General features: G+C 35.3%; 1 long non-coding RNA gene across 2 annotated transcripts in view; it reads right to left on the bottom strand.

Moving 5' to 3' along the window:
* LOC103878344 overlaps positions 1–14,515 on the bottom strand; it is a 75,346-nt gene that overhangs the window by 18,723 nt on the left and 42,108 nt on the right. The window lies entirely within an intron of this gene.

Below are 14,515 nucleotides of genomic sequence, written 5' to 3'. Positions count from 1 at the left end.
TACTATATACAAATTTAAGCGCACAACTATATATACATCTATATGTATGTATTTTCATCTCGAAACAACTTTCATGCACATAAAAATACCTCCATCGTGTTCATTTATTAATACCTTTGGGAACATGGCTAAGAAAATTCTTGGTTTATTTATTCAGTCATTCAATATTATCAGGTACCAGTAATGGCTCAGAATCGTTCTAGGTATTAGAAATGCAGCTCTGAACAAATGAGATACTGGTGCTATTTGCATACAGACTATAGTCTACTGACAGAGGTTGGCACTGAAGTAATAGTAACATCACATGGGACCAGTGCTATGAAGGAAAGTGTAGGATCCTTGAAGTTAGGACTTTCAGTTGTGAGTGACAGAAAGTCTGACTCAAATTGATCTACTGGAAAAGAAAAGTGTTTACTGACTCATGTACTAAAAGATTAGGAGTGGACTCATTTACTAAAAGAGTAGGAATACATCATCTTAAGGTATAACTGGATTCAGGGCTCAGGTGATGCCTTCAGGACATGATGTCTCTTCCCATCGTCCAGCCTGATTTCTACTTTCACAGTTTCAGTTTTAAACTCCGTTTTTGTGGTCCCTTGAAGCTTTGGGATCATAACACCACAGAGCAGACAAGTGGAAGAGTTTACTTCCCCCAACAACACAATCAAAAGTCCTAGAATGGAGTGGATTCTTCTTGATCCTAATTGAACCGGTCTTGGGGTAAGTGATCATCTCAGGAACACAAGTATGGACAAAAGGCGAGAATGTGTGCATTGAGTTATCACATCCAGAAGGATGTAAGGTGGCTGTCCCATTTTGCCAAACAGCAATGAATATTGTGGGACGAACGACTGGCTGCTGATCAGCCTGATTAGTTAAGGTAAGGCGAAGCACAGGTATGCTTGGTAATGTTAAAACTACCTGTTAGAAATAATGACCGGATCAAACAATTCCATTATCCAAACATTATTTTGGAAATCCTGTTATTGAATCAACAATCAGACTTTTTCCACTTCACCTAGTTGGCTTTTACTTTTGCAGATATGACCACCCCATTGGCTGATTGCGTAAAAACAGGATAGAATGTTTGAAGTGTATCAGATTTGATATTTTGTACATTGTGATTCATAAGTTTAAACAGATAGGATCTGATAGAATACCAAGAATGACAAAATATTATCTGATTGTATACATGTACATGCACAGAATTAATAATAACTAATTATAAGTTTGGGACTTTCACTTAATTGTATCCATGATTAAACTTTATAATGAGAATTTTAATTATACTTCATAAAATTATGAATCTGAGAAATATTTAAATGTATAATGTTTAAAATAATTCCTGCAAATTCTGAGGAAATATAATAGGCCAAGACCTGTGAAATCTTTTGTTTAATAATACAAAGAGACTTAAAATATGTAAAATTGTATATATGTAAAAATGTTTTACAGTTACATATACAATATGTATATATGTAATGTATATATTACATATAATTTTACATATATTATTTTACATATACACTGTAATGCCATTTATAATGCATTAGCATTTCACTATTAAATAGTGTTTTGGAAAAAAGATAGCTACATTAAAAATTATTATATATACTTTTCAAGAAAGGATATAAAATTATGTACACACCTTAAAGAAGTGACTGGAAAGAAATATAATTATTAAATGATACTCTGTGATAAAATTTTGCTGCACTTTGTATATTTTCTAAAATTTTTACAATAAGTATTTCAAAATAGCAAATTGTGCATGCTTTGAAATATGTGGGAAGATAGAATAATTTTTTAAATCGATTTACAAGGCAAGAATGAAGAGAAAAGAGAATCTAGGACAGGAGGGGCAAATAGTAAATAATATGGGACATTTAAAATTTAAAACAGAATTACTGCAAATGTAAATAAAGTATATTCAACTTAAAGATACAGATTTTTAGCCTAGTTATATAATGCTTGTAAGAACATGAGGCTACCAAAAGTAAAAGAATGCAAGAGATATACCATGCAAACATAGCTAAAAGAAAGCTATACTGAGTTATATTAATATCAGCCATACCATTACCAAATAATAAAAAGGTCAATTTCCGATGAAAAACTTCAATGCACCAGGAAGATGTGACAATTTTATGTGTGTATGAACCTCATAACATGGCCTCAAAATGTAGACAACAAAAATAGAACTTAAAGGAGTTACATACATATTCACAGCTATCATGGGAGATTTTAAAACACTTATTAATGTATAAAATGAACAAACTGAATAAAACTTCAGTAAGGGTATAAAAGATATGAACAAGCTGATTAACAAAATTTACCTAAGTGATCTATGTAGATTATTAAATTCAATAACTTAAAAATATACATTATTTTTAAGAGCATTTAAAACATTTACCTAAATTAACTAGAAATTGGACCATAAAGCAAGTCTCGAAGTATTTGAAAAGTTGTAATATGTGGAATATGTTCTTTGGGCCCCACAGTAATAGTTAATCTAGACATCAATCACAAAGATAGTTAGAAAAGCCCACTATGTAGTAATTAAGAAATAACTTTTAAATAGCCAGTAGCTCACAGAAAAAAATCACAATGGAAATAAGAAATTATAATGATAAAATTATGAAATTGTATCAAAATGTGTGGGTTTTACAGTGAAATTTATAGCTTTTCAATGCATATGTTAGAAAATGAGAAAGGCTAAAAGCTAATGATCTTGTTTTTTACAAATTAACAAAACAACAGCTAATTACCCCTCAATAAAGAAGGAAATAAAAGAGAAAAAAATCAACTGAAAAAAATTATTCAATAGAGAATAGCAACAATGATTAAAGGTAAAAGTTGATTATTTGAAAGACAATGAAATTGATAAACCCTAGCAAAATGATTTAAAGAAAAGCAATGGACAAATCATTCACATCAGAAACTTGAAAGGAATATAGTGCTTCAGCTCTTACCAATATTAACCATTATAACAAAGGTTCCATGTCACATAAACCAATAAGAAAAAGCCAGAATACCCAATATAATTAGGCATTAGCCCTGAAAGGATACTTCACAGAAAAAGGATAGCTAAATTGCTCAAAAATATGTGAAGTACTCAATTTTACAAGTAATCAAGGAAATACAAATTAAAGCTACAATGTGACACAGCTACATGCTCACAAGAACAGCTAATATTAAAAAGACTAATAATACCAAGTGTTGGTGAGAATGTAGAGTAATACGTCTGTCACACACAATGCTTGCTAGAGTGCAATTTTACAAGCACCCTGAAATAATATTATTACATATTAAAGTAGAATATAAGCACATTTTATTCAGTATTATACCAATTGTAGCTATGTAACAAGTAGAAATGCATGCCTGTGTGAATGAGAGACATAAATAATAGTTTATCCATTTCAACATTACTCATAGAGCCAAGAACTCTAACATAAGTGTCTGTCAACAATGGAATGTATAAATACATGGTGGTATAATGACACGATGAAACACTATACAGCAGTGAATGAGTTTGGCAAACATAACATTGAGCAAAAAATGCCATACACAAAAAATGTATACTGTATACCTGGTAGATTTGGGGAACAGAAAGGTAGGTACTGATTAGGAGAACAAAAAGCAAATTTCCGTTGTGCTAGCTATTTTTTTTTTACTTAAATGTCATTTCAAAAGTGTTTGCTTTTTAGTAAACTGTGGAGCTGTACCTTTACTTTTGTGCATTTTTCCTATTTTTATATGTCAATAAAGTGTAATGACTCTTACCTATGCATATATATACACATGGCTAAAATAAGTTAGTATTAAAAATATAAAAGCCTGCCATACTTTGGATGGTGAACATCTGTTCTGTATCATTACTGAAAATGAAAAAAAAAATTATGTTTAAAATTCTACTTAGAGATCTTGAAATTGAAATGTAGAAGTATGTCCAGTCGATTATAAGTACCATTGTAAAGAACTACTAACAAGGCTATAGACCACTTATTTTTGGGGACAGCTGGCAAGCATGTAATCATAGGGTTCGACTGAAAATTATTGATGAAAACGTAAAAAAAAAAAAAAAAAAAAAAAAAAAAAAAAAAGCAAGCATTCAGCTATGTTTGTCAATATACAGGATCCAGCTCGCTGTTAGACCTCAGAGGATCTTGGGAATGACAAGCAATTACATGTAATGTTTATGTGGTAGTGACTACTCATTCATAGCTAAGTGAGCTATTAAATGATGCTACCATTTGTTAAATAAATTTTTCTTGTTAAATTTTGGGGCATCCAAAATAATTTTTGTCTCTCATTTATTATAAACATTTTCTTTCTACTGAGAACTGGAAATAAAGGAGACAGATGAGATATAGGGACTTTTTCACTCTGGGTTAGATCATGAAAGTTAAAAGTATTGGGTTTGAACTGCATAAAAAAGAAACAAAATGTGTGTGTCATGATTCTAGATTGTGCTAACCTATCCAGCAAGTTAAAAACTGTGAACTATTGGCTAATAGACAAGCATGACAGTATGGCTGGATAAATGCTAGATTTATATCATTTGAGAGAAAATTAACAAAAAGTACAAAGTCTATTGACTATGAAAATGTCATGTAGAAGGAAAAAAACAAAAATCCTAAAGGGGATTCTGGGAAGATGGTGGAATAGGAAGCCCTATTAATTTCCCTATCTAGAAAAAAATTGCACTGACAGAGTATGATGTAACTATTTTGAAATTCTGGAGTCTACGGAAGGCTTGCAACTTCAAAGAGAAGGCTTGGACAGTACATTGTAATTAGTTTTAGCCCATTTCAGCTCTTTGCATAGTAGCAGACACCCATCCCCTACCCTCAGCCCCATGGCAGCTATGCATGTGTTCCTGGAGCAATCTGCAGACAGCTTGTAGGAGTCAGGATGAGCAAAAAAAGAAGACCCTATTCTCCAAATAGCTGGGATCTGTGTTCTGACCACCAATTGCTGCATCTAGTCACAGAGGTGTAGAAAAATAGGCCAGCGGCTGTAGTTGTTTGTCCTATGTTTGCGAGCCTCTCTCTCTCCAGCTGAAGTGAATTCAAAGACATTGAGAGGGCCAGTGCTCTTTTTATTCTTATTTTTCCCTTTTGGGAGTCAGATATTAAAAATTAAAATATTCATAAACAACTGTACATACAGGAAAAATTAGAAAGTGACCATACATAACCAGGAAAAACTGTAGGATCAGAAAATATCCAAAAATACCTTAAGTTTATACCTCACTCTGATTATTGGCACAGAAAACATACAACAATCAAGAAAACAAAAATAATAAAAAATAACAAAAAGCAGCAAACCCTGGAGAAGAGGGAGAATCTGATTTCCAGAGTTAAAAGTACAAGGCATACAAGCATCTACTACACAAAACATTTAAAATAATATTCTTAAAGATAGATAACTAAAGAAGATGTGGAGAAGGTGAAACAGAACAAAACAATGTATGAACAAAATGGAAATATAAATAAAGAGACTGACAACCTAAAAAAAAGATTCTGGAGCTAAAAAGTACAATAATTGAAAGATTCTCTAGAGGAGTACAAAGGCTGAGTTCAGCAAGTGGAAGAAAAAAATCAGCAATATTGAACACAGAACAATGGAAATTATTGAGTATAGAAATTAAAAGAAAAAAGATAAAGTGAACAGAGTCCAAGAGAGCCATGTTACTCCATCAAGCAAAGAAACATTAACATTATGGAAGCCTCAGAAAGAGAAGAGAGATGGAATATTTGGGGTACAGAAAATACTTGAAAAAATAATGGTTGAAAACTTCCCAACACTGGTATTTTAAATTATGTCTTTTTTATTTTAGGGGTAGGGTCTTGCTCTGTCACCCATGCAATATGATTGTGAATATGATTGTCACCCAGTGTGCAATCATATTTTACTGTAACGTCAAACTCAAGTGATGTTCCCACCTCAGTCTCCCAAAGTGCTGGGACTACAAGCATCTACCACCACACCCGGCTAATATTTTTTTAATGATTTTGTTAGGGACAGAGTCTTGGGTTGTTGTCCAGGATAGTCGCAACCAATTTTCATAACGTACAAAAATATAAACATCAAATAAATTCCAAGTAAGACAAAAAAGAGAACCACATCAAGAAACATTATAACCAAGCTTTCAAAAGACAAAAGAAAGAAACTTGAAAACAACAAGAGGGAACTTGTCTCACACAAGGATCCACAATAAGATTATCCAGATTTCTCATAAGAAGCTGAAGGCCTGAAGGCAATGGGCCAATATATTCAAAGTGCCAAAAGAAAAAACAAAACAAAAAACATCAAAACATCCAAGGAAAAAACTGTCCTTCAAAGGTGAAGAAGAAATTAAGATATTCTCAGGTAAACAAAGCTAAAGGAGTTTGTTACCATTAGATTTGCCTTGCAAGAAATACCAAAGTGGCCATGAAGGGTGAAATGAAAGGGCAGTAAAAAAGTAACTTGAAGCTTTAGAAAGATCTCACTAAAGGTAGATACACGGGCGATTATAAAATCTTGTATTATTTGGAAAAATAGTTTGTAACTCCGCTTTTTGGTTTCTGCATAATTTAAGAGACTAATACATTTTAAAAACAATTACTACTCTACAAGCTAGTATTATTGCAACTTTAGTTTGTAAATCAATATTTCATACATAATTTAAGAGACTAATGTATTTAAAAAAAATATTAGTTTGTGTTTTGGAGCACACAATGTATAAGGACAGAATTTTGTGACACAAACAACCGAAAGCGGTGAGGATGGAGCTGTCAATGGAGTAAAGTTTTTACATGTTATTCAAGTTAAGATGCCGTAAGTTTAAATTAGAGTCTATAATTTTAGGATATTAAATGTAATCTTCATGGTAACTAAAAGAAAATAGCTATAGAATATAGATAAAATGAAATGAGAAAGGGATTTAAACATTTCAATACAAAATAATCAACTAAACACAAAAGAAGATGGTAATGCAGAAAACGAGGGACAAAAAAGCTGCAAGACATGTAGAAAACAAATAACAAAATGACAGAAGGATTTATTAGTAATTACTTTAAATTTAAATGAACTAAGCTCTCCAATCGAAAGATAGACATTTGCAGACTGGATTTAAAAAACATAATCCAATTATGTGTTGTCTGTAAGACTCACTTGAGATTTAAGGAGCCAAAAATATTAAAAGTAAAAGGACAGAAAATGATACTTCATGCAAGTATTAAACAAAGGACAGCAGAATAGGCTATGCTAATTGTCAGGCCTCTGAGCCCAAGCTAAGCCATCATATCCCCAGTGACCTGCACGTATACATCCAGATGGCCTGAAGCAATTAAAGATGCACAAAACAAGTGAAAATAGCCTTAACTGATGACATTCCACCATTGTGATTTATTTCTGTCCCAACCTAACTGATCAATGTACTTTGTAATCTCCCCCATCCTTAAGTAATTTCTTTATAATCTCCCTCACCCTCAAGAAGATTCTTTGTAATTCTCCCCACCCTTGAGAATGTACTTTGTGAGATCTGCCTCTTGCCCCCAAAACATTGCTTTTAACTCCACTGCCTATCCCAAAACCTATAAGAACTAATGATAATTCCACCACCCTTTGCTGACTCTTTTTGGACTCAGCCTGCCTGCACCCAGGTGAAATAAACAGCCATGTTGCTCACACAAAGCCTGTTTGGTGATCTCTTCACACGGACACATGAAACACTAATTTCTCACAAAATGGACTTTAAATCAAAAAAGGTACAAGAAACAAAAACATATATTAATAAATGGTTCAATACAGCAAGAAGATACAACAAATTACAATTATAAATATTTATGCATCTAATAATAGACACTCAAAATATATAAAGAAAACTTGACAAAACTGAAGAGGGAAGTAGATAATTCTACATTAATAGTTGGAGATTTCAGTAATCCAATAATGAATAGAATAACCAGAGAGAGGATAAGTCAGAAAACAGAAAACTTGACACAGTAAATCAATTAGATCTAACAAACATGTACATAACACTACCCAAACATACCACACACACATTTATCAAAAGTACCCGTTAGATATTTTCCAGGATAGATGATATATTAGGCCATAAATTAAGTCTTAGTAAATTTTAAATGATATATATTGTACAAGATACCTTCTCTGACTACAATAGGATAAAGTTAGAAATCAGCAGAAGTTAAAGAAATAAAACTGAAAAAATTTACAAAATTGTGAAAATTAAATAACACTCTCTTAAGCTACCAATATATAAAAAAGAAATTACAAGAAAAAAAAAAAAAACCTAGAAAATACTTAGGGATAAATGAAAACCAAAATACAACATACTAAAACTTATAGGACACAGGAAAAGCAGTGGTAAGGGAGAAATTTATGACTATAAACACATTAAGAAATGAACTAGAACAAAAACAAACTGAATCAAAGGCTAGAAGGAAAGAAACAATAAAGAGCAGAGATAAATGAAATAAAAAATAGAAAAATAGGCTGGGAGCTGTGGCTCATGTCTGTAATCCTAGCACTTTTGGAGGCCACGGTAGGTGGATCACTTGAGGTCAGGAGTTTGAGACTGACCTGGCCAACATGGTGAAAACCCACCTCTACTAAAAATACAAAAAATTAGCCAGGCATTGTGGTGCATGCCTGTAATCCCAGTGACCCAAGCAGCCGAGGCATAAGAATCTCTTGAAACTAGGAGACGGAGGTTGCAGTGAGCTGACATGATGCTGCTGCACTCCAGCCTGGAACTATTAACAATTTTATGCCAATAAATGGAATAACCTGGATGAAATGAACACATTTCTGGAAACACAAAACCTAACCAGACTACACTGTACACCTATATAACTTGGAATCAAATTGAATCAGTAGGGGGAAAAAAAACCCAACAAAGAAAATCCCTAGACCTATTGTCTTCATGAGTGAATGAAGAACAATAATCCTTCTCAAATTTTTCCAAAAAAATTGATGAGGGGACACTTTCTGATTCTGTGAGATTAACATTACGCTGATACCCAACCCAGATAAAGACATTACAAGAAAACTACAGACCAATATTTCCTATGAATATTAATCCAAAAATTCTCAACCAAATGCTAGCAAACTGAATTCAGAAGTGTATTAAAGGAATTATATACCATGACAAAGTGACATTCATTCTTTGAATGCAAGAATACTTTGATATATGAAAATTTATGAATGTGATACACCACATTAACAAAATGAAAGGAAAAAGCCACATGATCATTTCAATTGATGCAGAAACAGCTTTTAACAAAATTCAACATTCTTTCAAATAAAAAATACTCAACAAACTAGGAATAGAAGAAACCACTTCAACATAATAAAAGCCATATATGAAAACTCCATAATTAACATTATTTTCAATGGTGAAAGACCTACGGCTTAAGAAAGAATGCTTGTTCTTGGTACTTCTGTTTGACAAAGCACTGGAAGTTCTAGCCAGAGCAAACAGGCAAGAAAAATAAATAAAAGGCATCCAACTTGAAAAGGGAAAACTAATATTATCTTTATTTGCAGATGATATGCTCTTATATGCAGAAAAACCCTGAAGATTCCACATACAAAAAAAAATTTGAACTAATAAATGAATTCAGCAAAGTAGCAGGATACAAAATCAACACACAAAAATCAGTTGCATTTCTATATGCTAACAATAAAGAACGTGAAAAGGAAATTATAGAAACAAAGCCGTTTACAATAGCATCAAAAAGGATAAAATATTTCAGAATTAACTAGGGTTGTGAAAGACTGGTTGTGGAAAACTATAAAACATTGCTGAGGCCAGGTATGGTGGCTCACACCTGTAATCCCAGCACTTTGGGAGGCTGAAGTGGGTGGATTACAAGGTCAAGAGATGGAGATATTCCTGGCCAGCATGGTGAATCCCAACTCTAATAAAAATACAAAAATTAGCTGGGCGTAGTGACACATGCCTGTAGTCTTAGTTACCTGGGAGCCTGAGGCAGGAGAATCACTTGAACCCAGGCCACAAAGATTACAGTGAGCCAATATTGCACCACTGCACTCCAGCCTGGTGCCAGAGTGAGACTCCATCTCAAAAAACAAACGAACAAACAAAAACCCCAAACAAAGCATTGCTGAAAGAAATTAAAGACATAAATAAACAAAACACATTCCATGTTCCCATATTTGAAGGCTGTACTGTTAAGATACCAAAACGACTCAAAGGAATCTATAGATTTAATCCAATCTTTACTACATTTCCAATAATGTTTTTGCAGAAATAGAAAAACACATCTTAACATTTATGTGGAATCTCAAGGGACTCTGAATGACAAAAACAATCTCAAAGAAAAGAGCAAACTTGAAGGTGGTGCCAAGATGGCAGAATAGGAACAGCTCCAGCCTCCAGCTCTCAGCGTGAGTGACAGACAGAAGACAGGTGATTTCTGCATTTCCAACTGAGGTACTGGATTTATCTCACTGGGGCGTGTTGGACAGTGGGTGCAGGACAGTGGGTGGAGCCCAATGACCAAGAGCTGAAGAAAGGCGAGGCATCACCTTACCTGGGAAGTGCAAAGGGGAAGGGAATTCCCTTTCCTAGCCAAGGGAAACCACGGCACACAACCCCTGGAAAATTGGGTCACTCCCACCCTAATACTGCTCTTTACCAAGGGTCTTAGGATTATATCCCGTGCCTGGCTTGGAGGGTCCCACACCCACAGAGCCTCCCTCATTGCTAGCACAGCAGTCTGAGATCTAACTGCAATGTGGCAGTGAGGCTGGGGGAGGGGCGCCTGCCATTGCTGAGGCTTAAGTAGGTAAACAAAGCGGCCAGGAAGCTCAAACTGGTTGGAGCCCACTGCAGGTCAAGGAGGCCTGCCTGCCTCTGTAGACCCCACCTCTGGGGACAGGGCATAGCCAAACAAAAGGCAGCAGAAACCTCTGCAGATTTAAATGTTCCTGTCTGACAGCTTTGAAGAGACTAGTGATTCTCCCAGCATGGAGTCTAAGATCTGAGAACAGACAGACTGTCTGCTCAAGTGGGTCCCTGACCCCCGAGTAGCCTAACTGGGAAACATCACCACTAGGGTCAGACTGACACCTCACACTTCACATAGCCGGGTACACCTCTGAGACGAAGCTTCCAGAGGAACGATCAGACAGCAACATTTGCTGTTCAGCAATATTCACTCTTCTGCAGCCTCCGCTGCTGATACCCAGGCAAAAAGGGTCTGGAGTTGACCTCGAGCAAACTCCAACAGACCTGCAGCTGAGGGTCCTGACTGTTAGAAGGAAAAATAACAAACAGAAAGGACATCCACACCAAAACCCCATCTGTACATCACCATCGTCAAAGAACAAAGGTAGATAAAACCACAAAGATGGGGGAAAGCAGTGCAGAAAAGCTGGAAATTCTAAAAATCAGAGCGCCTCTCCCCTCCAAAGGAACACAGCTCCTCGCCAGCAATGGAACAAAGCTGGACGGAGAATGACTTTGACGAGTTGAGAGAAGAAGGCTTCAGACAATCAAACTTCTCCGAGCTAAAGGAGGAATTATGAACCCAGCACAAAGAAACTAAAAACCTTGAAAAAAGATTTGACGAATGGCTAACTAGAATAACCAATGTAGAGAAGTCCTTAAACAACCTGATAGAGATGAAAACCATGACACGAGAACCATGTGACAAATACACAACCTTCAGTAACCAACTCGATCAACTGGAAGAAAGGGTATCAGTGATTAAAGATCAAATGAATGAAATGAAGCAAGAAGACAAGTTAAGAGAAAAAAGAGAGAAAAGAAATGAACAAAGTCTCCAAGAAATATGGGACTATGTGAAAAGACCAAATCTACATCTGATTGGTGTACCTGAAAGTGACAGGAAGAATGGAACCAAGTTGGAAAACACTCTGCAGGATATTATCCAGGAGAACTTCCCCAAACTAGCAAGGCAGGCCAGCATTCAAATTCAGGAAATACAGAGAATAGCACAAAGATACTCCTCAAGAAGAGCAATTCCAAGACACGTAATTGTCAGATTCACCAAAGTTGCAATGAAGGAAAAAATGTTAAGGGCAGCCAAAGAGAAAGCCAATTTTCAACCCAGAATTTCATATCCAACCAAACTAAGTTTCATAAGTGAAGGCGAAATAAAATCCTTTACAGACAAGCAAATGCTTAGAGATTTTGTCACCACCAGGCCTGCCCTACAAGAGCTCCTGAAGGAAGCACTCAACATGGAAAGGAACAACTTGTACTAGCCACTGGAAAACCATGCCAAAATGTAAAGACTATCAATGCTAGGAAGAAACTGCATCAACTAATGAGCAAAATAATCAGCTAACATCATAATGACGGGATCAAGTTCACACATAACAATATTAACCTTAAATGTAAATGGACTAAATGCTCCAATTAAAAGACACAGATTGGCAAATTGGATAGAGTCAAGACCCATCAGTTTGCTGTATTGAGGAGACCCATCTCACATGCAGAGACACACATAGGCTCAAAATAAAGGGATGGAAGTAGATCTACCAAGCAAACAGAAAACAAAAAAAAGACAGGGGTTGCAATCCTAGTCTCTGATAAAACACACTTTGAACCAACAAAGATGAAAAGAGACAAAGAAGGCCATTATACAATGGTAAAGGGATCAATTCAACAAGAAGAGCTAAGTATCCTAAATATATATGCACCAATACAGGAGGACCCAGATTCATAAAGCAAGTCCTTAGAGACTTACAAAGAGACTTAGACTTCCACACAATAATAATGGGAGAATTTAACAACCCACTGTCAACATTAGACAGATCAACGAGACAGAAAGTTAACAAGGATATCCAGGAATTGAACTCAACTCTGCACCAAGTGGACCTAATAGACATTTACAGAACAAATCAACAGAATATACATTCTTCTCAGTACCACATCACACTTATTCCAAAATTTACCACCTAGTTGGAAGTAAAGCACTCCTCAGCAAATGTACAAGAACAGAAATTATAACAAACTGTCTCTCAGACCACAGTGCAATCAAACAAGAACTCAGGATTAAGAAACTCAATCAAAACCACTCAAATACTTGGAAACTGAACAACCCGCTCCTGAATGACTACTGGTTACATAACGAAATGAAGGCAGAAATAAAGATGTTCTTTGAAGCCAATGAGAACAAAGATACAACATACCAGAATCTCTGGGACACATTTAAAACAGTATGTAGAGGGAAATTTATAGCACTAAATGCCCACAAGAGAAAGCAGGAAAGATCTAAAATTGACACCCTAACATCACAATTAAAAGAACTAGAGAAGCAAGAGCAAACACATTCAAAAGCTAGGAGAGGGCAAGAAATAACTAAGATCAGAGCAGAACTGAAGGAGATAGAGACACAAAAAATCCTTTAAAAATCATTGAATCCAGCAGCCAGTATTTTGAGAAGAACAAGAAAATTGACAGACCGCTAGCAAGACTAATAAAGAAGAAAAGAGAGAAGAATCAAATAGACGCAATAAAAAATGATATAGGGGTATCACCACTGACCCCACAGAAACACAAACTACCATCAGAGAATACTATAAACACCTCTATGCAAATAAACTAGGAAATCTAGAAGAAATGAGTAAGTTCCTGGACACATACACTCTCCCAAGACTAAACCAGGAAGAAGTTGAATCCCTGAATAGACCAATAATAGGCTCTGAAATTGAGGCAATAATTAATAGCCTCTCAACCAAAAAAAGTCCAGGACCAGATGGATTCACAGCCAAATTCTACCAGAGGTACAAGGAGGAGCTGGAACTATTCCTTCTGAAATTATTCCAATCAATAGAAAAAGAGGGAATCCTCCCTAATTCTTTTTATAAGGCCAACATCATCCTGATACCAAAGCCTGGAAGAGACATAACAAAAAAAAAAAAAAGAGAGAGAATTTTAGACCAATATCCCTGATAAACATCGACGCAAAAATCCTCAATAAAGTACTGGCAAACTGAATGCAGCAGCACATCAAAAAGCTTATCCACCATGATCAAGTGGGCTTCATCCCTGGGATGCAAGGCTGGTTCAATATATGCAAATCAATAAACGCAATCCAGCATATACATAGAACGAAAAACAAAAACCACATGACTATCTCAATAGATGCAGAAAAGGCCTTTAATAAAATTCAACAGCCCTTCATGCTAAAAACTCTCAATAAATTTGGTATTGATGGAACATATCTCAAAATAATAAGAGCTATTTATGACAAACCCACAGTCAATATCATACTGAATGGGCAAAAACTGGAAGCATTCCCCTTGAAAACTGGCACAAGACAGGAATGCCCTCTCTCACCACTCCTATTCAACATAGTGTTGGAAGTTCTGGCCAGGGCAATCAGGCAAGAGAAAGAAATAAAGCATATTCAGTTAGGAAAAGAGGAAGTCAAATTGTCTGATGACATGATTGCGTATTTAGAAAACTCCATCGTCTCAGCCCAAAATCTCCTTAAGCTGATAAGCAACTGCA

This window comes from Papio anubis, chromosome 13 (genome assembly GCF_008728515.1).
Source record: "Papio anubis isolate 15944 chromosome 13, Panubis1.0, whole genome shotgun sequence".
Classification (NCBI taxonomy): domain Eukaryota; kingdom Metazoa; phylum Chordata; class Mammalia; order Primates; family Cercopithecidae; genus Papio; species Papio anubis.
The sequence above is the reverse complement of the archived record's forward strand: the minus strand, read 5'-3'. Positions and strand labels throughout refer to the sequence as shown.